This window comes from Rhipicephalus sanguineus, chromosome 10, assembly GCF_013339695.2.
Source record: "Rhipicephalus sanguineus isolate Rsan-2018 chromosome 10, BIME_Rsan_1.4, whole genome shotgun sequence".
Classification (NCBI taxonomy): domain Eukaryota; kingdom Metazoa; phylum Arthropoda; class Arachnida; order Ixodida; family Ixodidae; genus Rhipicephalus; species Rhipicephalus sanguineus.
The window spans coordinates 11,221,366-11,230,883 of record NC_051185.1 but is presented as its reverse complement, the minus strand read 5'-3'; positions in this window follow the sequence as shown (position 1 = coordinate 11,230,883).

Below are 9,518 nucleotides of genomic sequence, written 5' to 3'. Positions count from 1 at the left end.
CGCGTTGACTCCTCGGCCACACCGCCCCGGGATTCGCAGTTGGCAGCCCGGGTCGACGAAGCTGAGGACGCGGAGAGAGCGACCGCGGCGACCTGCAGCGGTAGCGCGGTGTAGCTACGCGAACGGCTCGCCTTGGCAGACCACGCGCTCGTGCCAATCCCATTGGTGGACGCCCGCGCAGACCGCAAGGGCGCGGTGACAACGGCGCTCGGTTCGGACTGTTCAGCCATCCGGGAGGCACGAGCGGTTGCTGTGGATGAGGGTTCGAGGGATCGAAAGGAGACGTGTCACACACAATGCAATGCGACAAATAGCGTGCATTTATCATGAAAAGATTTATGATAACCTGACAACATATATGCTGCGATAGGATCAGTAATGGAACATATATATTGTCATAATATGGAATTCCGTCTCCAGATTCTTTTTTTTTTTTGTTGCGAAGCTGTGTTAGTCTACCCTGTGCCGTCGTCATCGTCGTCGTAGTAGTAGTAGTAGTAGCGGTAGTATTAATTGTCGTCACACACGTCACGTGATCAGGGAGAGGTGACTAAAGAAATAAATGTAACGAAATTATGATTGTGATGATGATGATAATTGATATAGTGATGATGATGTCTTTTTGTACCGAAGGTCGTCATCATTACAGCTTCACTGTTTGACGGTTTTCACGGCATGGAGCTTGCTTTCTTGCTTGCAGCTTGCTTGCAGAAAAATGCGTGTCATGGTTTTCATGTTAACTTCTATTATTTATGTTCGTCACACAGTAACGTCGCGCAATGCCAACTTCGGGGTAGATCAAGCTAGCGAAACGGCCGCCAACACACCATGAGCCTGGCACGTAAGTCATGCTGTACATGACATGTGTGTCATGACTTTCATGTTAACTCGTGTTATTTATGTTCGTCACACAGTCACGTCGCAAGATACCAATTTCGGTGTATATCGAGCTCGCGAAACGGCCGCCAGCGCACCATGAGCGTGGCACGTGTCATGCTATACATGACATGCGTGTCATGATTTTCGTCTTAACTCGTGTTATTTATGTTCGTCACACAGTCACGTCGCACAATACCTATTTCGGGGTAGATCAAGCTAGCGAACGAAGAAAGTGAACGATGACAATACCAAGGAGCATGCGTGCGTCAAGAAACACAGGACGCAGTACGTCGAGTGTGTGAGCAACGTAGTGTACGACATTCCATTGTCCTGTGGTCTGTCCTATACTGGACAAACTGGTCGCTGTTTGAACGACCGCCTGAGAGAGCACGCAAATAATCTCAGGACATCAACGAGCAACACCTTGGCAGCCCATTGCTCCTTGTGCGGCTGCGCCCCGCTCCTTCATGAATGCAAGATACTCTCGAGATATCGTAACAAGACAGAGCGCGAAATTAACGAGGCTTTTCATATCAAGACGAAAGGGGACATGAGCGTCAGTGAGCCTTCACTCGCCCTCCTGGAAAAAGAGATAATTTTTTTGAGCACTTGACCTGTACATTTTGACTCGTGACAGATTCGTTTTTGCCTTTCCCTCTGATGAGCACCTGATGGTTCTTGTTTTCTGTTTTCAGCTATATATTTCCAGGTGTAATAAATTTACACACAGTTGTTCGTCAGCGCTTGTGTCGTGTGTTCAATCTTTCTCCGTCCCGTTTTTTGCGCTGTTCCCCTCAGCATCATGTACCAACTGGCCCTTCAAGAAATCCTTCCGCAGAAGTTCGCTAAGAAATGCTTCGCATTTAAAATCATCATGTGATGACGTCATCATGATGTCACAGGCCGCGAGATTTGTGACGTCAAATTTTTAGCGTGACCGTGACATCGCATGATGCCGTCATCACATGACATCGTAGCTAGGTCAAAAGTGGGCAGATCACGGAGGCAGTACAATATCAGCTGAGGTGCCTCCGATCCTGGAGGCAATGCAAAACCACGCTAGGTGCGCAAAGCTTTCGGAGTGTGGCGGGGCAGGATCAATACATCGACTGACAAGAAGAAGAAGAAGAAGAAGAAGAAGAAGATGGCTGTTGCCTTCGAGTCGTCTTAAATGAATGCATAAGGGACCTGATGAGTCTTTCTCGGATTTACCATGTTATAAAAGACAGAAGTATTTGTGTATATTCACCTTCGTCAGTAAGTGCGTCTTAATATACGAACGCTATCGCGCATAGACCAAGGATAGCGCGTACCCTGAAGAACACAATGCCGAGCAGACCCTTGACTTTCTTTTTGGTCAGCGGGGTGTCTCTCTGCGCTGCGTTTGGACGTGTCGGACTCTCTTTCCGGTCCTCCTCTTCTTTCTTGGGCGGATCATCCTCCTTCTCTTCATCAGCTGCACACGCGAAGTACAGATGCACAGTGCATGTTAAGGCCCAACAATTGTAGGTCCGTAAAGAAGAAATTGCTGCTCTTTAGCATTTCCCGCTCTTTTAGTTGCGTTGAAAAGATTAACTTGTGAGGTTGCAAGATTTAGCGGTGTGGCAATTTACAGATTGCTGACGCAACTTCTGAAGCTGTAGTTAACGATATCTAAGATGTCTTCAAGAGTCCTCCAAAGGGTTTCGCTGAAACAACTTTCTTGGGCATCACAAATAAACACAATCTATGGGAACACAGTCCACGGTGCGTTGCAAGATATCTTTCAAGACGTCTATGTGTGCTTCTGTTTAGGAACATCCGCCATCACACTGATCTGATTAAAGTTGATAGGAACAATGACAAGGATCGACTGAACGGTTTCTGGTGTCTTTACTACTTTAAAGAAAAATTGGGGGTTTTGTGTTGTTTTACAGGTCAGGACAGTGATACGCAGCACTCCAAGTAACGCACAAAACAAAACAAACGCTGACTAATGAATAACGCGATCCTTTTCAACACGTCAGATGCCCACGAGTCTGACAAGTAAATACGTTGTGCAGCTTGATCAGTGCATAGATGAATTGAAAGACTCCGAATTTGTGAATTAAAAAAATAAAGTGTGTAATGTCTCAGGGTGGCCCAGTAAAGTGACGTGAAGGAGGAAAACTGTGTACATGGAAATCACACTGAAGCAATCTTCTAGAAAGCATTCCCGTGCACTCTGAATATCTCTTTAGGAAAGTTAATGAAGACGCGTAGGAAAGACCTTGCACTGAAAAATAAATAAATAAAAGAACGAGAGAGAGAGAGAGAATATTGTAAGCACACCATCGTAGCTACTCTAAAAAGAAGCGCCTTCCAATCCACTTAAAAGCACTTGAATTAATGTATTAAGGTTACATGTCTAACATGAAAGAAGTATCGAGGATGCCCGTACTTGCCCGAGTTGAGAGCAATTCAGATTTTTTAACAAGGTACATATACAGAGTATGTTCAGTTGTACCCCTTTCAGTTAGTTCCCATGCTTTTCTTTTTTTAGCGTCGGCAGCAAGCACCGAGCAGGACAACTTTTTTAAGCCATTCGAGCGAGAAACTTATGCTGCATACTTCTGGTGTGCCACTCGAAAGTGTAGCTTACTCTGAATAAAACGAATTGATCACACAAGGTACAGAGGAAGATGCTGACGACATGAGCGTTGTATTGCTAGATTTCTTTCTTTGTCCCCTCGTGTTAGCGCTACGCTTGAATCACTACCAAGCGATTCGCAGTCCTAATTCAGGTTCCGAATTTCGCTGTGAACAAGCTAAGAAGTAGAAGCTGTTCAATGCACAAGTATCGCGGTTGGGAGTTGTTCGGAGACGCCCAGTAAAGACACGAGCACGGCTCGTAGACACAACAAGAATGCCCCCGTTTATTCAATCCGTCCCCGTCCTAGGTATCTGATGACAGGGGCCGCTCCCATGCCCACAGCGCCATCCATTAGCAGCTATACAAAGCACTCAGCGTCCACTACATCTTCCCTCCCGGGACAGTTACAGATTCAACCTGCGCGGCGGTTTCACGGTACGGCCACAACGCGTACGCTTAGGTTCATCACACTGCGGCACACTTGCTTGCACAGGTAAAGTTTGCACATCAGGCGAGGGAGGCATCTCTCCAGGCGGCACAGGCACAGGGGATGCACATGAAGCACTTGGTGACGATGCTTCCGGCGATGACCTCAAGGCTGGTGCTCTCGGTGGACTTGAAGCTAAGGTTCCATGCGTTGGTGATGAAGCCATAGTTGTTTGTCCTTGGACATCTTGGTCAGCCACGAACGGCACCAGATGGCAACGGTTCCTCTGGACAACACCACTGGGAGTCTCAACCACATACGACCTTGGTCGCTGAGCTGGGCTGAGAACACGACCGCTGCAACCTATATCTTTTATCCACACTTCCTCCCCTATATTGAGAGGAATCAGAGGAGTGGCACCGTGACGGCGATTGTAGTCCTGCGCCTGTTGCAACTTCGCAGCAGTATTCTGTGCTTGAAATTCCTCGTGATTAGGTAAGGCCGGAAGAAGTCGTTCCGGCAGAACCGGAAGACGAGTTTGCAGTCTCCTGCCCATAAGTAACTGAGCTGGAGAGGCGCCCGAAACTCCAGGTGTGTCTCGGTATGCGAGCAGGGCGAGGTACGGATCCGAGCTTTTCTTCAGCATATCCTTCACAGTGCGCACCATGCGCTCTGCCTCCCCATTACTCTGAGGGTATCGAGGGCTGCTGGTCTCGTGGCAGAATCCATACGCTCGTGCAAAGTTGGCGAACTCCTGGGACGCGAACTGAGGTCCGTTGTCTGTACGCACAGCGTCTGGTATCCCAAAGCGAGCAAAACTACTCTTGATGGCAGCAATGACCGCTTTTGCTGACGAAGTTCCCAATGTGACTACTTCGGGAAATCTGGAGTAGTAGTCGACAATCAGGACGTAGTCACGTCCTTCCAAGTGGAACAAGTCGATTCCCAGGCGTTGCCATGGTCTTTCCGGTGTTGGCGTTGGTATCAGTGGCTCAGAACGCACGGCTCGAGTCTCAGCACACTTAGCACATTGAGTCACAAGGTCTTCGATATGCTGATTGCAATGGGGCCACCAAACGCACTCTCGGGCGCGCTCTTGACAGCGGCGGACACCTTGATGACCTTCGTGCAGCAGTGAGAGGATGTCCTTGCGTTGAGGCGACGGGATGACAATGCGGCGATCCAGTAAGAGTAACCCATCGTACACACTCAGTCTTTCTCGCTCCTTCCAGTATGGTGCTAAATGGGTCGGAACTCTCTTCTTGGACGGCCAGCCTCTCTCACAATAAGTGATAATCGAAGAGCATTCACTATCTTGAGCTTGAAGACGACGGATCTCCTCAAGCTGACCTGCCAGTTGTGGAGGTAGATCCTTAAGAACTTCCCCTATATAGATTTCCAAGCTGCTGACCGCTTTGGAAGTTGGCAAGTCGCAAGGCGCTCGTGATAGTGTGTCGGCTGTAGCTAGCAGTTTTCCAGGAACATACTTGACAGAGAACTGATAGCGCATCAGTTTGATCCGCATACGTTGAATTCGAGGTGGCAAGACGTCCAGATCTTTACTTGAAAGGAGGGCTACAAGCGGAAGATGATCGGATTCGACCTCAAAGCATAGACCGCGTAGGTATTGGTCGAACCGGGTGACAGCCCATGTGACAGCCAAAGATTCTTTTTCCGTTTGACTGTAGCGTCCCTCTGTAGCAGTGAGAGATCTGGAAGCATAGGCGACAGCCCGTCGAATTCCCGAAGGTTGATCCTGGAGTAAGACGGCTCCGAGGCCATGAGAGCTTGCGTCAGCCGATACTACAGTTGGGTAATGGGGATTGTACATAGCCATACATACGTCAGAGCTGAGCAAAGACTTGATGTTCTTGAACGCTTGCTCTTGGTTGTAACCCCAATTCCATGCGTTGTTCTTGTTGAGGAGAGCACGAATAGGTGCAGAGATCTCAGACAGGTTTGGAATGAATCTAGCCACATGGTTTACCATTCCAAGTAATCGGCGAACACCACTGACATCGATTGGTGGTGGAAGATCCATGATAGCCTTCACCTTGTCCGGGTCTGGACTAATTCCCTGCGGGCTGACGACAACTCCTAAGAACTTGACAGAAGAGACTCTGAATTGACACTTCTTTTCGTTAAGAGTGACGCCCGCTTGAGTCAAACGCGCCAAGACGTCAGCTAGACGCTCGTCGTGCTCTTGACGGTTCCTACCGAAGACGAGTATATCGTCTATCATGTTGACGACTCCAGTGATGCCTTCGAGCAATCTTGACATGAAGCGTTGGAAATACTCGGGCGCTGTCGCAATGCCAAAGGGAAGACGCTTGTAGCAATAGCGGCCAAAAGGTGTGATGAATGTTGTCAGTTCTTCGCTCTCACGAGTAAGCTTGATCTGGTGGAAGCTGGATCTTGCATCGAGCTTAGAAAAAATTTGTGCCCCACCAAGCTGGCCTAAGATGTCTTCCACTGTTGGCAGAATGTAGCGTTCCCGCTGGATAACCTTGTTAAGCTTCGTCAAGTCGACACACAGCCTGTACCCGCCCGATGGCTTCGGCACAACGACGAGGCCTGAACACCATGCGGTAGGCGTGTCAACCTTGCGAATGACTCCTTGGGTTTCCATCTCATCCAATTCCTTCTTCACCTGCTCGAGTAGCGGTAGAGGTATTCGTCGAGGAACACTCAATGAAAAGGGGCGAGCGTCTTGAGCAACGCGAATATGGTATTCTTCTTGCACTTCCCCGAGGCCACGAAAAATTCTAGCTTGGGGTGACGGAATACCTTCCACAGAGTCCAAAAACTGAACGATGCCCAAGTCTTCAATTGCCGGTAATCCCAGAAGGTGTGTCGTCTGGTTCTTGATGACATACAGTCTTTGCACAGAGACCTTGTTATGCCACTGCAAAGTAGCAGTGAAAGTTCCCAGAACGCACAATCTTTGATTTCCAGGACCAGACACTTCGGCGTTCACTTTATCCAAAACGGCCGGTAATCCCGGGAAAGAAGGCGAGACCACCGTTACTTCTGCTCCCGAGTCTATCTTGAAGTGAGCGAGGTGACCATTCACATGAATGTCGGCATATCGTGCCCGACGCGTACTGAGCGCGTGAAGTTCAACTGAACCTAACAGCTCCTTCCGATGCTTGGCCCGGCAAACAGCAATAAAGTGACCTTGCTTCTTGCAGAAATTGCAAGTGGCCTTGCGAGCTGGGCATTCTTTTCGAGAGTGTTGACCACGGCCGCAGTAATCGCAAGTAGACCGAGTTGGCTGCACCGACTTGCTGCGACGCGGTGACGCGTTCTTCGCGCGTTGCGCCGCGTCCACGTTTAAGCTGTCGAAAGCCCCGCTCTCGCTGAGACCTGCGCGGGATTGACGCTCTTTTTCGGCTGCTTCATGAATACGCGCTTGGCACAACGCTTCCTCTGCCGAAAGTTTAGTACATCGGCACAATTGATCCGACAGCGTCTCGTTCCGCAATCCAACGACAAACTTGTCTCGCACAAGTCGGTCTTCGACCTCGGCGTTGTTGTACCCACAACGTTTGACAAGATTCCGAAGTGCCGTAAAAAATTCGTCCACCGGCTCCCCTTGTTGTTGTACTCTGCGGTGAAATCGACGGCTCTCGTAAATCTCATTGACAGGGTGAACAAAATGCGAGGTGAGCTTAGCCTTGACTTCCGCAAACGGGAGATTTTCTGGAGCAGACAATCCTAGCGACGACAAGACGCTACGTGCTTGAGAACCCATGCAGTATAAGAGTGTTCGCACTTGCACCTCGTCGGTAGCTGTGTTGAGCCCTGCAGCAAAGGCGTAATCTTCGTACCTTGTTATCCATGTTGTCCATTCCCCCGGGCTTGTGAAGTTGAACGGCGACGGAGGCTGAAGTCCCGGCGTACCGACGCGCACAACGTTGAGCTTGGAAGCGTCTGCACCGGTTGTCGGGTCTGTCGAGTCCATAACTGCGCATTAGTCGCCCACTTCTGACACCATGTTCGGAGACGCCCAGTAAAGACACGAGCACGGCTCGTAGACACAACAAGAATGCCCCCGTTTATTCAATCCGTCCCCGTCCTAGGTATCTGATGACAGGGGCCGCTCCCATGCCCACAGCGCCATCCATTAGCAGCTATACAAAGCACTCAGCGTCCACTACAGGAGTCACAAAATCGTCAACTTACGTTGTTTTCCTTCCATCGCTTCACTCACGGGGAGACGACACGGCGGACCATGAACCGTTGGCCTTCTTCTTCGTCTTCCTCAAACCCGTGTACCGCGTTTCAATTAGTCCTGCTGCTGTTGTTGTTTTCCTCCGATCATGGCTCATACCCATGATGCAGGGGATTGGCCGAGTAGAGGGTGAATTCTGCTAAAATTATCTTAAGGATGTCATTCGTAGAAGCTATGATTACTAATATGATGAATTGATGTATCAATTATTCCTGCAATTTTAAGATTGCTGCTGCTGATGATGATGATTCGACAACGAGTATTGGCAGGTACCCAATCAGGACGGTGGTCAAGAATCAGACGGATTGCGCGTTCCGACAGGTGATGATGATGAAATGAACTTTATTTGGTCCTGGAGAACCCCAATCAGACAACCCCCGAAGGGGGGTCCGCAGCAGTTGCTGCCCGCGCCCACGCCGGTACTGGAAGACCGTGGCCCTCCGCCCGTTCGCAGGCCTCCTGGACTGCCGACAGCTGGACTGAGAGCTCGCGGCTTTTAAGAGCCCTCTCCCAGTCCTCTTCTGTGCTGAACTTTGCGCTAGGTAACGCCGGGCACTGCCAGAGCATATGAGCGAGTGTGCAATTATCCGCCCCACAGCTAGGACATCCTGGATTTATGCCTTCAGCAAAGTGGCTAAACGTGCTGCGAGACGGGAAGGAACCTGCCTGTAGCATCCGGAGAACCGACGACTGCGGCCAAGTAAGCTTGGAATGCGGGAGGGGGTATCGCCGCCTTGACAGTTGATAGTGCGAAGTAACTTCGTTGAAGGTGCCAAGTGGTCATGAAATAATGAGGATTTTTGTATGATTATTGATGCGGGGTGGGGGGGGGGGCTCACTTCCTATTCAGCTAAAGGGGGCGCATATTCTGTCGCATACCTTTACTCTGTCGGTCATGTCACGTCATTCTTAATGTGCAGTGCTATGGCCACGCAATGGTGAGCGATGAGAAACAATCACAGCGCGTACCTATTAAGGTGAACGGGCCGTAAATCGGGTGGCAGGAGGTAGCTCACAACAAACTGTTCCGCTAAGAGAATGAGGAGAGGAAGAATGAGGTTGATTATTATAACGACGATTCCTTGTTTTTTTTTTCAATCTTATATACAGTCGTAAAAACACATGTTTATTCCTTATTTCCGCCTCGTGCTGTCCCCCCCGCCCCCCTTTTCTTTCGCCTAAACGACACGTGCCTTAGCTGCGCGAGGGGCGCAGACCCTCTTGCATTGATTTATTGACGGTGTGTGCCTAAATTAGTAATTACTTGTAGAGTGCTGTCTGTATTCTAGCCATTATTCCACACTCAATCACGTTTCTTTTGTCGCACAGTGTACGCCAAGTATGACCACAAACACTCTTCATTAGTC